The sequence below is a fragment of the Pan paniscus genome, chromosome 4, assembly GCF_029289425.2.
Source record: "Pan paniscus chromosome 4, NHGRI_mPanPan1-v2.0_pri, whole genome shotgun sequence".
In the NCBI taxonomy this organism is placed as follows: domain Eukaryota; kingdom Metazoa; phylum Chordata; class Mammalia; order Primates; family Hominidae; genus Pan; species Pan paniscus.
In genome coordinates this window covers 44,948,082-44,974,442 of record NC_073253.2, presented here as the reverse complement: position 1 = coordinate 44,974,442, position 26,361 = coordinate 44,948,082, and the positions used below count along the sequence as shown (strand labels likewise).

Below are 26,361 nucleotides of genomic sequence, written 5' to 3'. Positions count from 1 at the left end.
TAAAAGTTAATGGTTTGCCAATAATGAGCTCTTCATCAAAAAGATAAACTAGAAGCTATTTGGGACTTTTTCTGTTTTGACTTACACCAATTCCCTAGTGTCCATAATTTAAAATGGGCCAAATACCACATTCCTCACTTATTTAAATGAAAGCAGAAAATTACAATACTGACCCACACATAGACTGATCTTTTTTAACAGGTATTACATCTGAAAAACTAGGGGTGAAGGGAAGGCGTCTTAGTCCATGCCTCCCCCTTTCCCTGCCATACCCTGTGATTACTAAGCATGCAGACTCTGTGAAGACACTTACAGAATAATTTAAGAGCATCAAACCTGGAATCAGGAGACTCCATCTCTGGGCTTCAATTTTGTCATCAGTAAAATGAGAGTGTTGAATTACAGACCGATAACAAATCTTTCTGGACTTAAATATTCTATGCTGTCAGGTTCTGGTAAGGCAACTAGACCAATGCTTCCCCCCTGGAAAATGCAGGTGGCAGGAGATGGTTCCAAACTTTTCCAGAGAGGAATAAAAGTGGTGGAAAAGGTGCAGAATCAAGGCACAAAGGGAGGAGGAAATAGTAGATATTGTTGCTAAGAGGATCTCCAGAACCCCCTGTGAAGAAGTACATGGTATAAATGAGGAATCAGTCATGAGACACAACCTCCTACCACCTATTGGAAAGATGAAAAGTTGATCTTCTCTACAATTCTAAAATATCCAAACTTTACAGTGCATATTCAGCTTTCAAAGTAGTTTCAAAATCATTTCAATCCTTGTCAACACCCTAAGCATCCTTCTGAATATCTAATAAATTTAGCAGCTTCTCCCAGAGTATATATGTCTAAGCACATACCTCCCTTAGTGTTTTAGTTCAAGATGTGTTGTCTCTGCACACCCTTACATTACAAGGACTGTGTTCTTTTAGATTGCATTTGACAGTTTCTTCTATCAGCTGCATGCTCATGTAGACCCACAATATTCTTTTGCCAATTCTATCCCCTGCAGGAGGAAATGCAGGATGTCTTAAAAATTCAGAGCGCTGGTCAGCTTTAGCAAATACTCGTTTCACTTCTCTTGTCAAATCCACAAAGACATGCAGATGTAGATGTACCACCAATATATGCCTAAGACCAAGCTGTCAAAGAAAGAGCTGTAGCAGCCACATTTTACAATAATTATGCCTAACGTTTCCATAGTTGTTTTGTTCCTGCCACTTTGAAGTTAATATTTAGGACAATGAGTCTCAAACTTGAGTGTGGATCAGAATCACCTGGAGGACTCTTTTTTTCCTTCAACCTTTAAGTTCAAGGGTACATGTGCAGGATGCGCAGGTTTGTTATGTAGGTAACACGTGTCATCATGGTTTGCTGCAGACCATCCCATCACCTAGGTATGAAGGCCAGCATCCATTAGCTATTCTTCCTGATGCTCTCCCTGCCTCACCCTTGACTCCAACAGGCTCCAGTGTGTGTTCCCTCTCCATATGTCCATGTGTTCTCATTATTCAGTTCCCACTTATAAGTGAGAACATGCAGTGTTTAATTTCTAGAGGACTTTTTGAAGCATAGATTGCTACCCTTCACCACCCACTAAGTCTAGGATGGGGCCTAAGAATTCACATTTCTCACAGGTTCCCAGGTGCCTGATACTGGGTGGGCCAGCACCCACACTTTGAGAATCACAGGTATGGAGAAATCTGTGAGCAGTCAGTATGCTGGAACCTGCTCTTTCCTCAGCTCAAAAGAAGTCAGAGAAGGAAATCTGGGCTCATTTTATTTCTTCATTAAATTCAGATCCAACTAACATTTACTGAGTTATACAAGGCACTGGGTTAAGTGTTTTCCAACACTTTTAATTCTCGTAATGACCTCTGCTGTAGCTATTGTCATCCTCATTCTAAAGAGGAGCAAATCGAGGCTGCAGAGAGATTAAGTAACTTGCCCAAGACCACAGAGCTAATAAGTAGAAGAGCCAGAATTCAAGGTCAAGTCTATGGATTCCAAGTCTCTCAGGTAACCTCAGTGATGCTGTAAATTCCCACTGTCTATGAGGCAGCCATGGGGCTTGGAGTAGGAGTTGTAAATGGCATTGATGGAGGATGGGGACATTCCTCCAGGAACTGCGGAGAGGCATTAGAGGAACTCTCTTCACATGCACATCTGGCTAAGTGGGCTAAGACACACCAATTCCTTTCCCTGTACCTCAGCTCTGCCAACTGTGAAACAGAAGACCAAAATAGTTGCCACCTACCCCCCAGCTTGTTCTCAAGAATGAGATAAGAGCTCCCAGCTATTACATAAGAAACACTTTTCTCTCCAAACTCTAGGCTCCCTGAGTAGTCTGAACGGCTGCAAGCTTCCTGAAGGACGGGGCTCACCCTCACCCTCTTGAACCTACTGCAGTGGTCACCCTTTTATCCCATCCTCTGACCTCCACCCCTCCCCTCTAGCCCTATCATTGACAGGCTGGGAACTCAGAGTTCAAAACGTGTTCCCAAAATGATGTGTGTATTTTAGAACCTCCACTTGTTCCTGCAGAGTGACTATCAGAGAATTTCTCTGACAGCCCAGTTGGACGCATTTTTAGGTGTTCTCCAGATTCTTCCCCAGTCTGTACCTCACAGGCCCCTAAGGCATAGTATGCTGGAGGCTTTGCCTGCTGGGGAACTGGCAGGAGGCATGTCACACCTATTTTGTAAGCTTGGAAGGGCTCCTGTGGAGAGCCTCATCCCCTCAGAATTAAGAATCCTTTGCTGTGCTTCACTGGTCCCATCTAATGAACGAGAGAAACTCTCAGGTTCCACATTAGTCAACGACAGAACCATCCAGAGAATACATAAGTGTTCTGGAGTCAAAGTGAGCAAATAAAAGATGGATTTCTTTTTGTTTCCTTTTCTTGGCTTCGTGTCTTAAAGGGATGGCCAACCTCCCTTCTCCCCAGTCCTTCCTTGTGGGTGTTTGTTTATTAATGGAGTGGAGTGAAACCCTGAAAGCTGTGCCCTTGCTCTGAAGTTCTGATTGTAATGGAAACAGTTGCCAGGGGGGTGAAGTGTCACCGTGGTTATCTATTGATCAAGGACAGCATGCCTGAGAGAGAGAGCAGCCAGAGCCTCTGCCTGTCAAGACAAGCCTCATTCCGCCTCCACTCGCTCTGCCCTGCCAGTGGCTAATTGATTTGTGAAAACGCTTGGAGGTAGTCTGAGTGAGAAAGACACTTTATGTCTGCTTACGACAAATCCTCGGAGGAACAAAAAATCCATTTCATGCACACATTCCCCTGCTTGAGTCTTTCTTCCATTCAATTCCCAATTAGCTAAATCTTCAGCACCCAAAGAACTAAGCAGATGAAAAAAATCTTCTGATGGCCAGCTCCTGCCAAACAGAGAGAATGGCACATACAGAAAAGAAACCTGCATCAATGGTAATAAAATAAAATAAAAATGAGGAACAGAAAAGCAGGCAGTAAGGAAGGAAAATGGCCCTCTGGCCTTTAAGCTACAATTTAAGAGAATAACTAAATCCAAAAGTCAAGTTCTAACAGTGACCAGTAACAAGAATAACTCATGAAAAGCCTGAATCCTGTAGTGCAACCTCCTGGCAACCTCATTTAACACAAGTAAATTCTAGTACACTGATTTTCTGTTGACGTCCAGCAATCAGTCTAGTGTCTCTATGCATAGACTCAGAAGTACTGTCGGTCTTCTATAAACCCACCCCCTGCAAAATGGACCGGAGCATTGGTTTGGGATTTCCTGCTGCCCAACTGGGGATGGGACCTGCCTTCTGACTTTCCAGTTTAGCTTCTGCCTACAGTGTATTTGCTTTTCAAAAAGAGTTTGCCAGGGCTGCTGAAAAAGTTGAAGGAATGTTGATAACAGAACTGACTTTTCATCAAAAGCTGCTTCTTGTAAGTGAACTTGGCTCAAACTCAAAGCTCTTCCCCTGTTGCCAATTGATCCTTGGGTACCCTTGGGTAAAAGCCAGTAAAGTTATTCCTGGGCCTTTTTTATGTGCAAGTGTTAAATTTTTTTGAACAGCTGGGATAATGAGGCTAACTTCATTCACTTATTCACTCAGTCAGTATTTATTAATTACCAGAAATGTGCCAGACTCGTAAGTAAAACTTATTCTTTAATCACTAATTGTAATGTTTGTTCTGCAGAAATAACCACTCCACTGTTTTGGAGCAGTATACCATGAGAAAGTAGATGGAGAGAGAAAATAAAGGAACCCACTTTTTTCCCTTCTTCACAGTCTCTAAGTTTCAAAGGGCAAGGATAGTAGAGAGAGTTCCAGAGCATTGAGCTATTTTCAAACTGCTAACTACTTTGGATTACTTTGGCAACTCCTGTTCCAATGGTTTAAATCTGGTACAACACAGCACAATACATAGCTTTCCAGAACCATCTACATTCAGAACTCATTAAATACAACCTCACTAAGACATTTTCTAGGCCCGGGCGCGGTGGCTCACGCCTGTAATCCCAGCACTTTGGGAGGCCGAGGCGGGTGGATCACAGGGTCAGGAGATCAAGACCATCCTGGCTAACGCGGTGAAACCCCGTCTCTACTAAAAATACAAAAAATTAGCTGGGCATGATGGCGGGTGCCTGCAGTCTCAGCTACCCGGGAGGCTGAGGCAGGAGAATGGCATGAACCCAGGAGGCGGAGCTTGCAGTGAGCCGAGATCGCACCACTGCACTCCAGCCTGGGTGACAGAACGAGACTCCGTCTCAAAAAAACAACAAAAAAAAGACATTTTCTAAAATACCCACTTATGCAGCTGAGATTTTTTTTTTTTTCCCCAAACAGAGTCTCGCTCAGTCACCCAGGCTGGAGTGTAGTGGCACAATCACAACTTATTGCAGCCTTGACTTCCTGAGCTCACATGATCCTCCCACCTCAGCCTCCCAAGTAGCTGGAACTACTGGCATGCCACCACACCAGGCTAATTTTTTATTTTTATTTTTTTGTAGTGATGAGGTCTCACTATGTTTCCCAGGCTAGTCTCGAACTCCTAAGCTCCAGCGATCCTCCCATCTCAGCTTCCCAAAGTGCTGGGATTACAAGTGTGAGCCCCTGCAACTGGCTGATAATATTTTTAGTGAATTTTAGAGATACTTGGAGGCTATTCTCCTAGCCATTGCCAGGCTCTCTCAATCCCCACAGGTGTCCAGGCAAGACATCAAAAACAAGTCAAAAAAAACCATGGCTGATCTTTTTAACCTCTTCAAATTCAGTCTAATTGCCATCATTCTTGTTCTATAAAATTGATAGATCAGGTATTTGTCCAGTCTCATAGGATTTAAATCTATCTTTCATTGCTGTAAAGACAAAGTAATGCAATTATAATTAAATAAAGAAGTTGTATTTGTACCATCCTTACTGGTTGATAAAACATTTTTATGGTTTACAAAGCATTTTTCATTTAATTAAAAGAACATTAAATATTCATTCAACAAACACTTTTTGACACCTCCCCCCATGGATATCCCTGGTGACTAGCACAGTACTTGACATATAAAGAATAAGGTACATTCTGTACCCTCAGGAAGTCCAGAGTCAAGTGGATGAGAAAAACAAGTCAACAATTATTACAATAAGATAAAAGTGCAATTGAGAAATATGAAAGTATAGTGGTAGGCAGAAGAAGGAAAATAGACATATTAAGAATTCAAAGTTCAAAATGGTATTGCGGGTCCAATTTACTTATAAGTGTCTAGGCTACAAGGATGTCTAAGTATACATGCATAGATAGAAACATAATAAAATGGTTTTGATGGTGGTGGCAAGGCTGAGGGTAGCCACTATTGTGGGGGAACGGCTGCTGGTGATAAAGGTGATGATGACGGTGGGTTTCAGAAGACAGGGATATTTATTGGGTGATCGGAATTGGTATCCTTTCTTGCTACAGTACCAATTCTCAACCATCCCTGAGACCTCTCTCTTCATACATTCCAGTGGTTCACCATAGAGCTAATATCCATCCGGCCACAGCAACAACAGCCACAAAATGTTAGCAGCAATGGCCTATTTGGTAACAAACCATGTGGAATTGCTGACAGCCTGTGGTCACTTAGAGATGCACCCAAATGCCAAGAAATCAAAAACGAAGCCCTCTGCTCAAACCTGCCTTAGATTAGTTGAGGGTCATTTGCCTGACCAGGAGAAACAACGATAACTTTGAGGAGGGTGAGAAAGCCAGGAAGGGGAGGAAGAAACTAAACATGAATTGAAAGCAGATGACACAAGCCCCTGGCTCATGTAACCCTGCAAGAAAGAGCATGAAACACGTTTCTTGCAGAAGGATGATTATCAGAAAGAAAAAAAAAAGATTGCAATAAATCCTAACCAAAACCAACAAAAGAAAATGTTGGACAGTTTGTTGGATAAATATTCAGTAAGGCTGATCCACCTCACTGAGTTGTTATAAAGAACAGCTAATAAAAAAAGATTGTCAAGGACACTGCAAACATAGAAGAACTAACCAGTAATAAGAACATTAATAATAAGGGAGGACCTAGGAATAAAACCAATTCAATCAAGACCTACAATGTTGAGCAACTAGCACAGAAATAAAGAAAACAGATATGACTGTCTGGAGGTGGTCCAAACAAACAAGAACCAAAACCACTTTTTTGCTCTTAATTTTTAAAAGAAGACAAGTTTACAGGGTATACGACTATAAATAAATATTAGCCAACGAGCTCTTGCTTTTCCCTAGAGACAGCTCCCTTGCAAATGACTTCCTGGATGGAGAGGGTAAGGAAGTTGAAGTCTCTTACTCTCCTCCCCAGAGCTCAGGGTCCATGACAGGAAGACTTCCCTCCCTAGTCTGACAATTTGGGATTGGAAAAAAAACGCTGGAAGGAATCCAAAGCTGTGGTTCATTTCATTCTTTCATTCTCTGCTTTTGCCAAATGCTGACAATTACAAACAAATGTTTTCTTCACAAATACTTTCTTCTAGATGAACATTCTGCTCATTTTGGTTGCTTATGTATAAATGGCTTGAGAAACACTTTCTAAATCCCCAAGGTGACAGAATTTCCACGTAATGATAATGATTATTTAATATCATCATCACAATGGGCTGCCTGGGCAAATGAAATGCTTGCTGGGTCTAAAGCATTCACTCGAGTGAGGTAAATTAACGCTTTCCAGGGTATCAGATTTCCCGTTGGGGCCCTAAAGAAGATAATTCATTACCCAGGCATTCTCTACCCCCAACACTGCTGTCTACCAGCAAGTTCTTCAGTTGCTTTAAACTGTCAGGCTTCCCAGCCAGTGCAGGGAAGTCCAAGAGAGATAAGAATATGCTGAAAAGGTCCACACTAGGTGGATATTTTTAGTCATCTGAAGATAGTCCAGGAGTTATAATCATCATCATAACCCATGTGACGCAGCTCATCTTCCTTCTCAAAGCACTTACAACATGTTAATCATCCCCTTTGATCCTCACAATAATCCCTGAGGTATGCAAAGCAGGTATTATTATAGTCAGCACCTGGCTATAGTAGCAAGAAGGACATAGACAAATGATATGGAGGTAAGCCTCAGAGACACAGAAAAGCAAGACAGGGTGTAGCAGGAAGAGGGAGCAGGCCCCAAAACCACTAGCATCAAAAGCAGTGAGGGTTTGGGACCAGGGTCCCTATGGAGTCAAAACGCATATTAGCACATGGAGACAGAAACATGACGAGGCTTGAGGGTCTAATTGGGTAGACTGAGTTTAAAAGATGATCTAGTGATGATTTACTGTTTAAAGATTATTGTTTCTACGGCCAAAATCAAGAAAAATGGAAATGAAAATGGACTCTGCATCCATTTTACTATTTGTACTATGTGTCAGGTGTTTTTCTATAAAATACTAACTCATTAAGTCTACACAACTAATCTCTGCAAGACAGATATTATCAACCTATTTTATATTACAGATGAGAAGACTGAGGCCCAAAGAAGTTATGCTATTTGCCCAAGGTCACATATCTTCTAAGTGGTGCAGATGAGATTTAGGGACTAGGAGAAAGAAAGCAACAGAAGGTTGGGGGCACGGGCCGGGAATAACTGAGCCATAAGTTACAGGCAGCAACAATAAGAGCATCTAGATAAGCATTTAAGAATAAGGAATGAATGCTTCCTGAGCCCTGGGCTCTATGTCCTTCCTGCCCAGAGCATCGCCTGCTCTTGAAGCATATCAGAGGCTGGGCTCACAGAGCCTGGTGAGAGGGCCATCCGACTGAGGTGGAAGAGAGAGGATAACAGGCAAGATGATTCCTGGCCATTAGCCCCCTTTCACAGAGAAGGAAAGTAAGTCCTAGGGAGGAAAGTTCATGAAAAAGCTGGGGAGAAGTTGCTTTTCTCCTGCAACAGCAAGGGGAAGCTATAATGTCTGAAAACAGAAATCTAGGAGGATCATGGTAGCCAGCAAGCAGTTTGCCTAAAGCGTTAGGTTAATGTTGGTGAGAGCCAGAGATGGTGGAAGGAAGTAGAATGACCAGAGCCAAAGGAACATAAGAGAAGGCGTAGATTAGTGGAAAAAAGTCCTCTACTTTGGATTCCTTTGCTAGGACACCTTGGACAAGATACTTCTCCGAGCTCCATCCACAAAACTGAATCAATAAAATCCACCTCATTGTGACTCTATATATACGCGTCATCATAACAATACATGTAGTCTGAGTGGCCGTTGTTATTCTTAAACTTTTGAAAGAAGTTTTGATGTCGAGGTAGATGGTCTCCAGGGAGGGTAATGTAACAGGCAAGAATTTGGACTTGGAGTGATCCTCTTCTTTGCAGTTAATAAAATGTTTCTGTTGAAAACCTACTTTCACCAATCCTTATGAATTTCAACCTATGTCATTAGCAAGACTTGATTCTAAGAAGCACATAGAAAGCCATTTCAGTGACCTTTTCCTTCTTCGAGATTTATAGAACATGTTTCTTCTGACAAGCACGAACCATCATACTTTAAATAAAAAGGTTCCTCCTGGAGGGAGAATTAATCAAGAGCAATAACATTCTGCCCAACCTTCTTAGCATGTAAGGGTCACATCCAGTAACAGTGCGTGAAGACTTCAAACAAATTGCCTTCAGTCTCTCTAAAAGATTTGTCCAACAGAGCCCATTCGTGCTTGTTTCTGCAGAAACTTCGGGCACCATGACAGCAGTTTCCAAGATGGAGATACAGCAATTGTAAGCAATGTTATTTATAGAATTATCTGCAAAGGTGCTTAGAAAGGTTCATCTTACAAGCCTGGAATAATTCAGAGAATCTTAGAGGTGGCAAGAACCTTGTAGACCACTAGGCCTAACCCCCAATCTAATCCCGCTGTTCAGTGTCCTTCCAGAGCTAACATGAGGCTTCTTTGTATAGACCTGGGTTTGGGGAACTTATTTCTAGAAGGGCTCAGAGGACTCTTGGAGCTGAATATAACAGTACCAGAGAGGCCGCCATATGCAAAAACATGGATGAACCTAGATGACATTAGACTAAATGAAACAAGCCAGACACAGAAAGAAAAGTACTTCATGACCTCACTTATATGTGGAAACTGAAAAAAGACATCAAGTGTATAGAAACAGCAGAAAAGTGGTTATCAGGGCTGGGAAAAATAAGGAGATGTAACATGAAGAGTAGAAAGTTGTAGTTCCGCAGGATAAATAAGTCTAGAGGTCTAATGTACAGCATGAAGACAATACTTAATAATATTGTATTATATACTGGAAATTTCCTAAGAGAGATTTGAGGTTCTCTTATTACACAAAAAAAGTACCTGTGAGGTAAGGGATATGTTAATTTGCTTAACTGCAGTAATCACTTCACTATGTATATGTGTATCAAAGCATCATGTTGTACAACTTCAAGTTATACAATTTTAAAAATGTATAAATGCAATAGTACCAGGAGCCACTAAATGATTCATATTCTAATCCTCTAATTCTAGTATTATTTCTGAACATTTATATTTTATATTAATATAATCTTTTTTTTTTTTTTTTTGAGACAGAGTTTCACTCTTATTGCCCAGGCTGGAGAGCAATGGCGTGATCTCGGCTAACTGCAACCTCTGCCTCCCAGGTTCAAGCAATTCTCCTGCCTCAGCCTCCCAAGTAGCTGGAATTATAGGCATGTGCCACCATGCCTGGCTAATTTTTGTATTTTTAGTAAAGATGGGGTTTCACCATGTTGGCCAGGCTGGTCTCAAACTCCTGACCTCAGGTGATCCACCTGCCTCAGCCTCCCAAAGTGCTGGGATTACAGGTGTGAGCCACCATGCCTGGCCCAATATAGTCTTATAATATGCACACAGCCTTGCAGTGCTTAGCCCCTCTGTGAATGGACCCAGCATATCCTCTTCATCTTCTCCCCCTCTGCCAAGTCCCCTCCACAGGCCACAACACTGGCTCACCCTCCAAACACAGACCCAGAGTGAGCTGAGCACAATGGCCATGAGATGATCCTCCCTCCATGCCCTCCCATCTGTCAAGTGAGGACAGGGGAGGGCTGATGCCTAAAACCAGACCAGTCAGACTCCAACTCAGCCCTGTCCCTGTCCTTTGTCATCTGGCAGCATTCTGTCACAAGGCATTGCAAGTGGATATTAGTTTACTTAAGGTTCAGCATGGAAAGCCACCTGGCCACCAAAAGCTGGCAAAGAAATGAGGACTCCTGGCAGGTTATAACCAGCCTGCAGCAACTCCCGAGGACCTGAAAGAGGCTGCAGAATAAACTTGGGCTTCCCTCTTTACAACGTGATGTGGGACGCACAGTTCTTCTGTCATAGAGTCAGGCAAAGTTTATGTGTGGCTGTTAAAGTAGGGAGCAAACCTTGTGCTCCAATCCGTCTGATAGATTAGCCAGGAAAATATCCCTGAAAACATTCCATGGAATTTGTTTTAAGGTTCCCAGTCAGCACAAGCTATTAAAATGAAACAAAGTCATAGCTTGCTCCTCAGTAAGTCTTATCTTTCTGTTTTCTGAGGATTTCCCATGATATTAGGATAAGGTTTGTATAATGTTTGCTTCAGGTGACTTAGTCATCATTAGAAGTGGAGAAGAAGGAAAAACTCAGTGGGTTATTTCTGCCTAAATGCCCCCTCAAAGCCACCAACTGCTTGGCCTGGCTTAACTCGAACAACTAGAACAGTGGTTTTCTTTTTCTTTTTTAGAATGGATGGCTCTCCAAACTTGAAATGGGGAGAGGGGCCTGAAGATGCAGTGGTATGACTGAAGCTACCAAAACTGTCAGCCAATACCATCCTCCTCTGTTTCAACACAAAAGAGAATCAGTTTTGAGAGCACAACCTTAGAATAAACTGTGTTAGACCTAAAGGTTGCAGGGAACTGGAAAGCCTAGCTGACCTCTCCCTGGCAGAACAAGCAGCTGGCTAAATCGTTAACTAGCAGTTCTCTCCTGCCCCACAGTGCCCTTGGTTGCCCAAAGGCCCCCTGAGCCCAAGACTCCAGGTCTTTCCTTTCCTCCAAGTCAGCTTCTTCTGTGTCCTGTTCCCTCAGAGCAAAGCACTGTACTTTCCAAGGTAACACCTAGCTAAGCTAATATAATCTAATCTGAAAGACTTAGTATTATTGGATTATTATGCTATTACTCCTAGAGAATACAATTTGCATTCTAGAGACACACAGGCTTAAACTGAAGGAGTGGGAATTTCCATTACACTGTCAGGAGAGGAAGGGATGCAATTTTACAAGCGGTGGGAATTTCAAGACCAAATGTTAAAACTTAAAACAGCCTTGCCTGTTCCTACAGCTGGGAAGGTTTTGAGTTTCATTATTTAAAAGCTACCAACTCAACAGGCCCGGTGACTCACACCTGTAATCCCAGCACTTTGGGAGGCCAAGGCAGGCAGATCACCTGAGGTCGGGAGTTCGAGGCTAGCCTGACCAACATGGAGAAACCCCGTCTCTACTAAAAAATACAAAAAAATTAGCTGGGTGTGGTGGCACATGCCTGTAATCCCAGCTACTCGGGAGGCTGAGGCAGGAGAATCGCTTGAACCCAGGAGGCAGAGGTCGTGGTGAGCCAAGATCATGCATTGCACTCCAGCCTGGGCAACAAGAGTGAAACTCTGTCTAAAAAAAAAAACAACTACCAACCCCTGCCTCTATGTAATCTTTTTTTCTAAAATGTTCCCCCATCTCCTCAGTATTGATGTGTTCAGAGGCTCTGGGCTTTCTTTTGACCTGAGTAATAGTAATGATTGGTCATGCCAGAGCTGTACTTCATCAGTGGGTTTTTTTAAATAATATTTTAAAAATAATACTACCTCCCCAGTTATTTAAAAGTAACCATGCCCTTGTTCTCACTCATAGGTGGGAATTGAACAATGAGAACACTTGGACACAGGAAGGGGAATATCACACACCGGGGCTTGTCGTGGGGTGGGGGGAGGGGGGAGGGATAGCATTAGGAGATATACCTAATGTAAATGATGAGTTAATGGGTGCAGCACACCAACATGGAGCATGTATACATATGTAACAAACCTGCACGTTGTGCACATGTACCCTAGAACATAAAGTATAATTTTAAAAAAAGAAAAAAATTTAAAAATTAAATATAAAAAAATAAAAAAATTAAAATAAAAGTAACTATGCCTTACATTTAATTCTTTTAATTTTGGTCTATTTTTTAATAAACCTAATAAGCTGCTTCAAAGATATGCAAGAACTCTTAGAAATAACTACCACTTATTGTATATATACTAGATGTCAATATAGTATACAATAGACACTAAGCCAATTATATATGTGGTCTCATGACACACAACCCTATGAACTAGATGCTACTATTTCTTTTCTTTAGGCCTGAAAACTGATGTTCTGAGAATTTAAATAAATGTAGCCGAGATCACAGTAGTTGAAGTGTTGGAGGAAGAATTCAAACACAATTCTGTCTGCATTCAGAGCCTGCCGTCTTAATTACAAACTTTTCCTACCAGCTAAGGGAAAGGCAGTGTAGGGACAAACAACAATACTTCTACTATCTTGAGTTTAACAATCTTGCAGTAAGTGAGGTAGTAACTCCCAGGTGTGGTCCCTGAAACAGCAACATCATCATCCCCCAGCAAACTTGTTCAAACTGCAAAATTTAGGGCCCACCTCAGACTTTAAAAATCAGAAACTCTGGAGATGGAACCCAGCAATCTGTGTTTCAAGACACACGCTTAAGTTTGAGAACCCATAAACTAAGCATCTGTATTAGTCCATTCTCACACTGCTATAAAGAACTACCTGAGCTTGGGTAATTTGTGAAGAAAAGGGGTTTAATTGACTCACAGTTCCGCAGTTTTAACGGCAAGCATGACTGGGAGGCCTTAGGAAACTTCATGGTGGAAGGTGAAGCGGAGGCAAGCAGCTTCTTCACATGGTCACAGGAGAGAAAGAGAGAGAAAAGGGGAAGTTCCACACACTTTTAAACCCTCAGATCTCTTGATAACTCACTCACTATTACAAGAACAGCAAGGGAGAAATCCACCCCCATAATCCAACCACCTCCCACCAAGCCCCTCCTCCAATTCAACGTGAGATTTGGGCGGGGATACAAATTCAAATCATATCACCATCAGTGTGAATACTTTGGAAATGGATCAATCATAACTGCTTTTTTAAACATTCATTTCTTGAATAATTCTTTTTCAGTAGAAACTTGCACATAATTTTATTCTAACTCCAGAGAGATTTGAACAAACATTGTTGCCACATGCTTGACAGGTGTGTAACATTGTGAGTGGAAAAGAAGTAATCAAGAGAAAACCATTTCTCAAAATCCTGTGAGGTAACCTAGTACAACTGACTTTAAAAGCAGTGTAACAGGTGTTTCTGAGTTTTACAAGATGAAGAGTTATCTAAGTTAGTTATATAATACCTAGTGAGTTCCCAGTAGTCTGCTCCCTGTCTGTGCAAAATTACAAGGAACGGCGTTAAAAAGCACCTGTAGGGCTCATTTGACGAGCCTGCCTCACCCTTCCTCTTCGCTCTGTGCTGCTTCTTTCTCTAATCAAAATAAGACAGGGGCCGGGCATGGTGGCTCACGCCTGTAATCCTAACACTTTGAGATGCTGAGGCAAGTGGATTGCTTGAGCCCAGGAGTTCAAGACCTGCTTGGGTAACATGGTGAAATACTGCCTCTACAAAAAATATAAAAAAAATTGGCTGGGTGTAGTGCTGTGTGCTGTAGTCCCAGCTACTCAGGAGGCTGAGGTGCAATGATCACTTGACCTGGGGAAGTCAAGTCTGCAGTGAGCCGTGATCGTGCCAGTGCACTCCAGCCTGGGAGAGAGAGACCCCATCTCAAAAAATAAAACATAAAAAAAAATTAAGACCGAGAGGCCAGCTTTGGTCTGGGTAACACTACCAGTTTGGGGTCTTCCACTCCCTCTAGCTGGAGAACCTCTGGGCAAACGCCCAGTGTGCAGGTGCTCTGTGCACCTGCCCTAATGACTCAGGTCTGGGAATGGACCATTTTCCAAGAGGCAGGCTCTACATTCAGTTTCTCAAACCCCTTGTGTCTTCCATTTCCTTGAAGTTTGTTCAATATTAGCCTAGGTGTGCCCTGAATAAAAGAAAATAGAAATTCATGGCATCATTTTGTCTTTACCTGAAAAAGAAAAACGATTTGAGTTGGTTTTCAAACAGGGCCAGAGGTCAGAAGTCGAAGGGCAACTTCCTTGCTGGGGCTGAGTCAGTGACTTCAACCTTCTCAGACCAGGGTTCAGCTGTGCACACCCTGCTTCCTGCAGGGAAGGAGTTGTTCTGGTAGAAAACAGTTTGGATTCTACAGGCCAGTGGTGCAATTCCAGCTCAGGAACTTGCTAGCTCCGAAGCAGTCATTCCTCCGTGTCTGACTTTGGGCGATGTATTTCACATTCTTCAGCCTGGTTTCCTGAACTGCACTGTTTGGGATGGAAAGGGCAGGAATATCAACCCAATGAGAATGGAGAGAAGTAGGACTCAGTGGCCTAACCTCACTAGACTACCTCAGGAAATGCTAAATTAATGTCAGCACTGCCGGCTGGGCATGGTGCCTCACAGCTGTAATCTCAACACTCTGGGAGGCTGAGGCAGGTGGATCGCTTGAGCCCAGGAGTTCAAGACTAACCTGGGCAACATACTGAAATCCCGCCTCTGCAGAAAATACAAAAATAGCCAGGCATAGTGGCATGTGCCTGTAGTCCCAGCTTCTCAGGAGGCTGGGGTGGGAGGATTGTTTGAGGTAGAGGTTGCAGTAAGCTGAGATGGCGCCCCTGCACTCCAGCCTGGGTGACAGAGTGAGACTCTGTCCTTAAAAAAAAAGGTTGGGATAGGGGGGTGGTCAGTGCTTTTCCTCTTCCCCTTGAAAGTAATGAGACAGATTTTCACCTGACTTTTTGGGAACACTAACCTGAAAGAGCAGTCACCAGGGGTCATATAAACAGGGTTTACGGCCCGATCATCTCACAAGCATATCCCAGAAAACTGGGATATATGTGTGTGGTTTCTAATCTTGAAACACAGGACAAGGCCAGGATGCCTCATACCCTGAAGAAGGGAAAAACTATAATCCCTGGTTCTGGATCAAGTCACAGGCTTTCTCCTCAGACCTCTGGGGAATGCTGGACTCTCTTCCTCTCCACAACACCCCACACATAAACACACTCAAAACACAGACAAATTCAGTATTCAGCTAATCCCTAAATATTCAAGGGAGCGACACACCAATCCACTGCAGAGAAGAGAAACACCACACTGGGTGCCAGGCTGTGAAGTTTAAAACCTTTCCCGGAGACATTTGTATTTTTCCCAAAAGGAGAGAGCCCTCTGCTGGTGAGTGGACACCGTGCTGGGGAAGGGTGACCGGACTGTCCACGTTAGTCACCCTTACCGGCTGTTTGCTCCTTTTCAGGCAACAAATGTGTAAGTTATTACCAACTGGCTAAGTTTTCATCCGTGGCAGGAACAAATTCCAGTATTATTTAATGAATGTTGATGGTACAAAGCCCAAATCCCATAAAACCCTCTTGGCTGGACTGATTACAGTTTACTACAGCAAAAAGCGGGGATAAAGAGAGGATACAACAACTTTTTTCGGCTCTTCCATAGTTCATGGATAATCTCCTCGAAATGTTTCATGCAGACGGCTCTGCCCAGTATTTGGGCTGTAAAAACATCGTGTCAGACAGTTTGGAAGACGTTGTAAACAACCTAAATGTCCGTCAAAAGAAAATGAGTAGGTGAGTTATGGTGGATCCAAACAACGGAATACTATGCAGCTTTAAAAAAAATAGTGAGGAAGTTCCTTCTGTAAGAATATAGAAAGATCGCCACATCGTTATGTTTGTGAAGGAAAAGCATAGAAACGATATGCATAATATACTGTCATTTGTGTAAGAAGGAGAAGATATGTTTGTGTTTGCTTCTACATGCATGAAGTATTTCTTACTTTTTTTTTTTTTTTAACAGAGTCTTGCTCTGTCACCTGGGCTGAAGTGCAGTGGGGCGATCTTGGCTCTCTGCAAGCTCCACCTCCCGGGTTCACGCCATTCTCCTGCCTCAGCCTCCCAAGTAGCTGGGACTACAGGCACCCGCCACCACACCCGGCTAAATTTTTTTTGTATTTTTAGTAGAGACGGGGTTTCACCGTGTTAGCCAGGATGGTCTCGATCTACTGACCTTGTGATCCGCCCGCCTCGGCCTCCCAAAGTGCTGGGATTACAGCATAAAGTATTTCTAAAAGTTTGCCCAAAGAATTAATTCCAGTGGTCACATGTTTATAGGGGTGTGAGAACTGCAGGAATGGAGGACACAGGTGAGAAGAAACGTTCCACTTTGTTATATATTTCGACCTTTGATGTGACTATTTTAATCAAACATTAAGTAGTTTTTAAATGACAGCCAGAATGGGCATGAAGTTTCCTTTTACCCAACACTTTGATAACAATTAACATTTATTTAGCACTTACTATGTGCCAGGCAACATGCTAAATGCCTTAGGTGTATTAACTCATTTATTTAACCCTCACAACTACCCTATAAGGTAGGAACTATTCTTGTCATCCACATTCCAGAGACAAGGAAACTAAGGGACAGAGAGGTTATTTGCCCAGGTTCACACAGAGAAGGCCTCTCAGCAGGCTGACTCCAGATTTCTGCACCAACACCGTTCTATGCAGCTGCTCCAGAGAAAGTGTCTCCAACACAGTAAAGCTGATATCAGAGAATATTGTTGGCTAAAATTCCAGGAATCCTAAAGTTTGGAGAAATCCTTTACTAGTGGTCTCAAACATGAGATTTCCTTTGATTAGACAAACGTACACCATTATTCACAAACATACACTCATAGATTCTCACAACTCAAACATGCATACATTCTCACATTCACACATACACATCCTACAAAACTCACACACACATCCTCTCACGCAGTCACACTCATATATCTCACACAAATTCACACTCACATCCTCTCACACACATTCACACTCACATCCTCTCACACACACATCCTCTCTCACACACACTCATCCTCTTACACACACATCATCTCTCACACACACACATCCTCACACAGTCACACACATACATCCTCTCACGCACTCACTCTCATACATCCTCTCACACACACATCCTCCACACACACACATCCTCTCACACACATACACATACCTCCTCACACACACATTCTCTGACACATACACATACCTCCTCCCACACACACACATCCTCTCACACACATCTTCTCACACACACACATCTTTTCACACACACATCCTCTCACACACATCCTCACACATACATACATCCTCACATACACACTCATACATCCTCTCACACACTCACACACATCCTTTCACACACACATCCTCACACATTCACACACACAATCCTCTCACACACTCACAGTCATACATCCTCACACACACATCCTCATACACACACATCCTCTCACACACATACACATACCTCCTCTCACACACACACATCCTTTCACAGACACATCCTCACACACACACATCTTCTCACACACTCACACACACATCCTCTCACATACACACATCCTCTCACACACTCATGCATCCTCTCACACACTCACACACATCCTCTCACACACTCACACACACATCCTCTCACATACACACATCCTCTCACACACTCATGCATCCTCTCACACACACACATCCTCTCACACACTCACACACATCCTCTCAAACACACATCCTCTCACACACACACATGCCCTCTCACACACACATCCGCTCACACACACACCCACTCACACTTACACATCCTCTCACACACTGACACATTCCCACATACACTCATACCCACTCCCACACCCACTTACCAACTCAAACACACCCTCACACCTTCTCTGGCTCCAGCCTACCCTCTCCTCTGTCCCGCCCCACGCAGCCCCAGAGCGTTGGTCCTGGTACACTCCAGTCCAAGGATTCCTGGGCCTCTCTCAGGCCCACTCTCCCTTTGCCAATCTCAGGATCTCCTCTCCATGCATCAGCCTCTCCTGACTAAAATGTGGGCGTCCGTATTTCTACCCACTTCTACCTCCTAAACGTGCTCCACACACATTTGCACAAAGAACTAATAACACTGGTTACTATCATTAGTGCTCCATGCTACCCAATTCCAGCTTTATTTCTCCTGACAACAAAGACTTTCTCTTCCTCAGGACCTTAAGAAGGAAAGATTGTTTTTCCATTCTACTTATACTTTCAGCTTCTCTGCTTGCACAGTGAATGAAGAATTTCATGCAATTTCATTTTTGACAAGAAAGAGTTACAACCTTCCATCTATCTTAGGACAAGCTGCAGCGCATCTCCTCCTGGTGCTGGAGGACGCACAAACACTGTGAGACCAACATTTTGTTCTGCCAACAAGCCATTTAGTGTCCCTGGAGCACTGACCTGCAAATATGCTAGATGCAAAACCATTTAAAAGGGAGAATGAGATATAGCATTTGACACATGCACTTTTCATTTTTGGGGAGGGGTTGGCTTCCACTTTACAACATAACAATTCTTGAACATTTTACTGCGGCCCCAAACTCCCTGTTGCTCTGCTGTTTCAAATTCTGAAGGCCGAAAATCTATGTCTATGTCTATGTCTGTGTTGTACATTATTTTATTATATAGTGGCTGTAAAAGCATATCAAGGCCAGGCATAGTGGCTCACACCTATAATCTCAGCACTTTGGGAGGCCAAGGCAGGCAGATGTCTTGAGATGGCTTGGGCCCAGGAGTTTGAGACCAGCCTGGGCAACACAGCAAGACCCTGTCTCTAATTTCTCTAATTTTTTTTTTTTTTTTTGAGATAGAGTTTCACTCTTGTTGCCCAGGCTGGAGTGCAATGGCACAATCTCGGCTCACCGCAACCTCCGCCTCCCGGGTTCAAGCAATTCTCCAGCCTCAGCCTCCCGAGTAGCTGGGATTACAGGCATGTGCCACCATGCCTGGCTAATTTTGTATATTTTTTTAGTAGAGACAGGGTTTCTCCATATTTGTCAGGCTGGTTTCAAACTCCTGACCTCAGGTGATCCGCCCGCCCGGCCTCCCAAAGTGCTGGGATTACAAGCGTGAGCCACCATGCCCAGCCCTGTCTCTAATTTTTTTAAAAAAAGAATATCAAAATGCCAGAATGCCAGGTATTCATCTGGAATTGTTCCATTTATAATGATTATTAACATTAAAAAGTACTCTTAAGTCCATTAAAAGTTCATCATCTCATTTAATGTCCCTCTGTAACATTGAGGTTATTGTTCCCATTTTACAGATAAGAAAGCTGAGGTCACAAAAAGGAAAGTGACTGGTCCAAGTTGAAATTGATTGTAATTAGCAGAGCCAGAAGTTGAAACCAGTTCTGTTTTATTATAAATCCACACCACACTTTGGATCACACATCATCAGTGGCCCAAACTCTCAGCTCTTGCAAATAAAAATAAATCAACAGTTTTTAGTGTCAAGTCTCTGTACAACATGTGCTGGTCCACATTTCATGCCTTGTATTAATTATTATCTTTCGTGTAGACTTTGCCTCCTAAGTAGTAACTAAATTGCTAGCTCTTTATAGTCAAAAATATGTCTTTTCCATCTTTGTGCCCCACACTTAGAAGAGCTTTTTGCACATTTAGGTGATTTTTAGATCACCACGATAATGATAGTAGCTTTCTGCCTCTCTAGACTGCCCAACAATCTCTGGACAAATCAGGCCTCTCTGCCTATAAAGATGTGATGCAGGCTGGCTGCAGTGGTTCATGAGTATAATCCCAGCACTTTGGGAGGCCAAGGCAGAAGGATCAGTTGGGGCCAGGAGTTCAAGATCAGCCTGGGCAACATAGTGAGAACCTATCTCTACAAAAAATGTTTGTTTAATTTGCCGGAGTTCAAGACCGCAGTGAGCTATGATCACTGCACTCCAGCTTGGGTGACACAGCAAGAGAAGAAAGAGAAAGAAAGGAAAGAAAGAAAGAGAGAAAGAGAGAGAGTGTGTAAGACAGCGAGAGAGAGAGAGAGAAAGGAGGGAAGGGAAGGGGAAGGGAAGGGAAAGGGGAAGGGAAGGAGAAGGGAGGGGAGGGGAGGGGAGGGGAAGGGAGGGGAGGGGAAGGGAAGGGAAGGGAAGGGGCAAACATGTTTCTCACGGGATTCTTTACACAGGCAAATAGGAAGCAGCTCAAATACCCCACAGGAAAAGAGAAGTTAAATGAACTATGAACTATGGGACATCTGCATGAGAGAATGTTACACAACTATTTAACATCATGTTTTCAGAAACTACTGAATAAGAGGAAAATGTTTACCAAATATTGTGATGCCTTTTGCATTTATAGCAAAGGAAAAAAAAAGCTTAGAGAAAAATACAACAAAATGTCAACTTTTGTTATCTCTGAGGGGAATAAAATACAGAGAACTTTTATTTTCTCTTTCTGAACATTAACTTCTTTTCTGGTAATCCTTGGGGCCACTCATTTCAACATGTGAGCTTCATTTCACTTCACCTATAAAAATAGGAGCAATATTAGTTTCCTCACAAGGCTCTTATAAATAGTTAAAACTTTTCCAAAAAGAATTGGTTTGTAAATGAAAAACAATGGTATTAAATTATACAATAAAATAATGGTATAATTTTATGCAGTTTTCATAACAAAGTCTTTAGAGGGAGTGATGCCCTGTCAACTAGGAGTGGAAATTTTAGTGGAATTTTTCTTTGAAAACCCTACAAATGTATCCATTCTTTTGAAAAACTAAGACTGTGCTTGTCCTAGAGTCAGTGAATTATCAGAAAATGATTCTCCATTAATAATCTAAGGAAAACAGCAACCCCCCTGCATCCCTAACCTAAATAGTTCAGCATCTCTTTGTATGGGATGGAGGCTAGACTTACCAGCATTATAACTTGGGGATCCCCTTGCTTTGCTGTTCACACAGTTGCGTGATCTAGATAGGGCAGGCATGACCAGGAGCTTCTCCCCAGCCTGCTCAGGGTCCACTGCAGGCCCGACACAGAGCAGGGGCAGGCCACATGGCATGGCTATGGGGCCAGCCAGGCTTCTCACCTGGAGGGAGCCCCTCCAGGACCAATTGCCACACAAAACAGCCATTACCCAGGCAGCCCAGCTACCACCAGCAGGTTCCGCTCCAGGAGCCCTTCCCTTGCAGTCTCCCCAGGAAGACTTTTCCCTCCTCTCCCTCCGCCACACTCCATCACATTCAGCTCTAGGCGTGATAGCCAGAGCACTGGGTGGGAGACAGCCAGTCTGGAAAGCAGTTCCCTTCAGTGCTACGAATATGCGTTCAGCACCACTCTGCGCCCAGCACCAAGCACATCTGCTCTTTAAACTCAATAAATTAGCCAGGCGTGATGGCACGTACCTGTAATCCTAGCTACTTGGGAGGCTGAAGCAGGAGGATCCCTTGAGCCCGGGAGTTTGAGGTTACAATAAGCTATCATTGTGTCACTGCACTCTAGCCTGGGTGACAGGGTGAGACCCTGTCTCAAAAAAAGAAAAAAAAAATTAGAAAGAAAAACCTCGAGTCATTTTTACAACAGCTTTTCCTCCTCTCTATTTCATCCCCTTTCCACACAATCCAGCCATATACATGACTTCGTTGGTAAGTAACCAATAACCCCATATCTCACCAACCTCAGCGATTTCAATTCTACAAACCCAGAGAAAAAAACCAACCTTAATCACCTGGTAACACTTCAGCCTCACAGAATCCTTTGGGAAAAGCCAAGCTTTCTAGACGATCACAGGTCTTTTAAGCATCAAAACTTCTATGACATCTATGGTTTTGAATGGAAATCCTTCTCCATGACAGGCTGTGCTCTCTGCTTTCTTCCACAGATTACATTGAACTGAACTTCTCCCTGATGGTGCATCCTCAGGCCCCCCAGTGACTACCTTCATGGGTGCTGTTGATGGGTAGGGCCCTTTGCCTTTAGGTTCATTAGCCCCACACTGCTCTCTTCTGAGGTTTCAGTTTTTCTGTCTCTTTCATTCGGGGGCTCACTGTTTCTGCTTCCTTCCACCTTCCCAGCTCCCTTTTCTAATCCATTGCTAATTATCTGCTGGATGTTTGGACCTTGAGAGCTTGTTTGGAGGTTCTAGCAAGCGAGCACAGCTACTTGTATACCCTTGACCAAAGACTGGTTCTCCTCTATCCGGATGGTCATCCTCTTCAACCAAGCGCACAGATTCAGGAGGGACACACATGGAGCAGTAAGTGGGGAAAGGGACACCCACCTAGCCAGCCAGATCAACCGAATCAACCCTGGTAATCAAGGGGGTGACAGATGTCACAGCCAGATCACCCTCACATGTATCTGCTGGGTGTTTGGAACCCACTGATCACACTTGTTTTCAGCGCATGCTCAGCGTGGGTTCCGAGGGCCTTTCCCATGAGTAAAATGCCCGCGCCTCAGTTCATCAGCTTGATGCTGCCTCTTTTGCTCAGTCTTGTCAGCTCATTTCCTGGTTCTTGCTGTGTTCTAGGCAGATGATTCAAGAGATGTTTTAGACAGTCTCAGTAGAAGCTTTCACTGCATTGGAAGTCATACCTGGGAACTAGACTTAAAATAATAACTCTCCAATGACCCCTGGAGGAACGAGTGGGTGACTTGAGAGGAACACACTGCTGTAGCAAAGACTGGAAATTTCAAAAAAGAAAAAGAAACATAAAGAAAACAGGGAATAAGAGGAAGATTTTTATACTTTCTCTTTTTTTTCCCAGCTAGCTGGTTGCTTTAATTTTTCAAATATTTACTTCCTCACCTCAACCCTGTTCCATAACCTCAACAGAGGGTAAAGTAGACCACCAGAATACATGATGGAAAGTGTAATAAAGAGAGATGAAGATGATTCCAAACATAAGAGTAGGCATTATGTATTCTAATTCGTTCAATCACTTGGACCTAAAAAAAATTCTATTTTGTTTCAGTGACTAAACTGGATAAAAGGGTGAGACTTGTTGCTTATGAAACACACTGCTAGGTTTTCAGAGTTTCACAGAACCCTTCTTTGTGAACACAAAGTTGTGTTTCCAAGTTGTCTCCTCAGTCTTCAGAGCTATTTTTTCATCCATGTTACCAAAACTCCTCATGCTAACTTTGACCTTCATTCACTTAGTAACATTTACCCAGGTCCTGCTACATGCCTGGCACTTCCCAGGGCATAGTCCCAACAGCACTTCCCTCAGCTTTTTGTCCCTCTTTGATTAAAGACAACTAAAAGGCCTCTAGAACTTGTTAGAATTCTTCCTAACAAATGAACATAAATATACATAAGCGTGTTCACTGCAACACTGTTTAAATAGCAAAATGTTGACAAGAATCTAAATGCTTTAAAATGGGTAATTGATACAATGGAATATGCTGTGCATCTATAGTTATGGACCCGAGAATACAGTCATCTTGTATTAATAAGTGAGAAAAGATACATTTTACAGACAGACAAGTAACTACAGCATAATCGCTTTTATAGAACTCCACATTACTTATAAACACAGAGATGCATTTTTTAGTTAGAAGAATGTACACCAAAATAGGTGACAGAACTGTGAATGATTTTCCTCTCTTTTTGCTTGTCTCTATTTTCTAATGTTGTTTTAAGCAATTACGGATTTTAAAAAATCAACCAACATTTTTAAAAAAAATTTTCTCTGATCAAGAGAAACAACTCCATTGCCTTGTCAGTCACTGCAAACCTTACTAAAGTATGAGAAAGCCTCTCCTTAAAACCAAGTGCATTAAATCCAAGAGATGGAAACAGAGATGTCAATAATCTGTATCAGGAAAATCCCGAATGTTATGTCACAGAACTACTGGAACTGGTGTGCAGAGAGGATGCAGGCAGAAATACAGTAAGAAAAGACAATTCACCAACAAAGCAAATTAAAGAGGCTCAGGTCCCACGTAGACCAGTGGGCAGGGATGAGATACAAAACAGAAAAGAGAGGAATGAGGGTAAGGGGGAAGTTTCTGTAAGAGCAGTTGCTCTGCCTCTTCTCTTCCCACTCTCAGGACATAAGGCTCTGTATAGTACAAATCAAGGCTCGGGGTGAACTCACAGAAATTAATTGAAAGTATACACAGAAAATGATTTCACTCCAAATCTTTCCATCCACTCCTTAGAACACGTCCAGTCAGGCCAGGCACAGTGGCTCATGCCTGTAATCCCAGCACTCTGGGAGGCTGAGGCAGGCAGATCACCTGAGGTCAGGAGTTTGAGACCAGCCTGACCAACATGGTGAAACCCAATCCCTACTAAAAATACAAAATTAGCCGGCATGGTGGCGCATGCCTGTAATCCCAGCTATTCGGGAGGCTGAGGCAGAAGAATCACTTGAACCCGGGAGGCAGTGGTTGCAGTGAGCCAAGATTGCGCCATTGCACTCCAGCCTGGGCAACAAGAGCGAAACTCCATCTCAAAAAAAGAAAAAAAAAAAAAAAGAACATGTCTAATCAAAGGGCTATCTCCAGCTAGGCATGGTGCCTCATGCCTCTAATTCCAGCATTTTGGAAGGCTGAGGCAGGTGGATCAGGAATTCGAGACCAGCCTGGCCAACATGGTGAAACTCCCTCTCTACTAAAAATACAAAATTAGCCAAGCATGGTGACAGGTGCCTGTAATCCCAGCTGATTGGGAGGCTGAGGCAAGGGAATCATTTGAGCCCAGGAGGCAGAGGTTGCAGTGAGCTGAGATTGTGCCACTGCACTCCAGCTAGGCAACACAGCAAGACTCGAAAGACTTTGTCTTTAAAAAAAAAAAAAAAAAAGCTATCTCCCAAGTCAGGAGATCAGAAGACTCTTCTCTGAAGTACCAGTGGAAAAAATTCTTCTTACTGACGTGAGGGGAATCTCCCATAAAATGAGTCTCCTGGTACAATGATGTAGAAGCAAATCGATCATTTGACAAGCTTTACAAGCCTGCATGACTTCCAATTCACTTTTTAGTGCCTCATTCTTAATATGAAATGGCAACCTAGGATCACCAGATCTATGAGAAAACTCCTAAAATGAAAGAGTAGTACCTAAAATCAATGAAGGAAAAAGCAACTCAGAAGAAACCAAAATGATGCATGGGGCGGGAACACTTTTTTAATGCCCATTAATACCCTCAAAGAGACTTCATAGAGCAGAGAGGCAGGGCAAGATGGCAGAATAGAAGGCTTCATCAGTTGTCCCCCAACCCCCACAAAGACACCAATTTGACAACTATCTACACAGAAAAAATACCTGCATAAGAACCAAAAATCAGGCAAGCACTCATAGTACCTAGTTTTCACTTCATATCACTGAAAGAGGCACTGAAGAGATAGAAAAAAACAGTTCTGAATAGCCGAAGCCACCCCTCCCCATCCCAGGCATCAGCTGTGTAGTGCAGAGAATATCTCTGAGCACTGCGGGAGGGAGAGCACAGCAATTGTGAGTCACTGAACTCTGTGCTGTCCTGTTAGAGGAGAAAGGAAAACCAGACCAAACTCAGCTGATGCCTGCCCATGGAGAGAGCATTTAAACCAGACCTAGACAGAGGGGAATCGCCAATCCCAGCAGTCTGAACAGTAAACTTGAAAGGCAGTCTAGGCTATATGAACTGAAACTCTTAGGAAAGTTCAGGTGCTGAACTAGGCCCAGAAACGGTGGAATCAGGGGACACATGACATACTAAGACACTAGTTGCAGCAGCCAAAGGAATGATGGCATCACCCCTCCCCTAACCCCAAGCTGCACAGCTCACCCCTTCCTTCTACTTGAGGAGAGGAGAGGGAAGAGTGGGGAGGACTTTGTCTTGCACTTTGGATACCAGCTCAACCACAGCAGTATAGGGGACTGGTCAGAGTCGTG

General features: G+C 43.1%; 1 long non-coding RNA gene across 1 annotated transcript in view; it reads right to left on the bottom strand.

The window, feature by feature from the left end:
- The window catches only part of LOC103783941 (uncharacterized), a 413,541-nt gene that overhangs the window by 354,170 nt on the left and 33,010 nt on the right, over nt 1-26,361 (bottom strand). The window contains exons 3-5 of the long non-coding RNA XR_004671529.3: nt 21,888-23,165; nt 14,627-14,921; nt 13,306-13,387 (exon numbers count right to left, since the gene is read on the bottom strand). This is a non-coding gene — a long non-coding RNA (uncharacterized LOC103783941). The remainder of the gene's footprint in view (nt 1-13,305; nt 13,388-14,626; nt 14,922-21,887; nt 23,166-26,361) is intronic.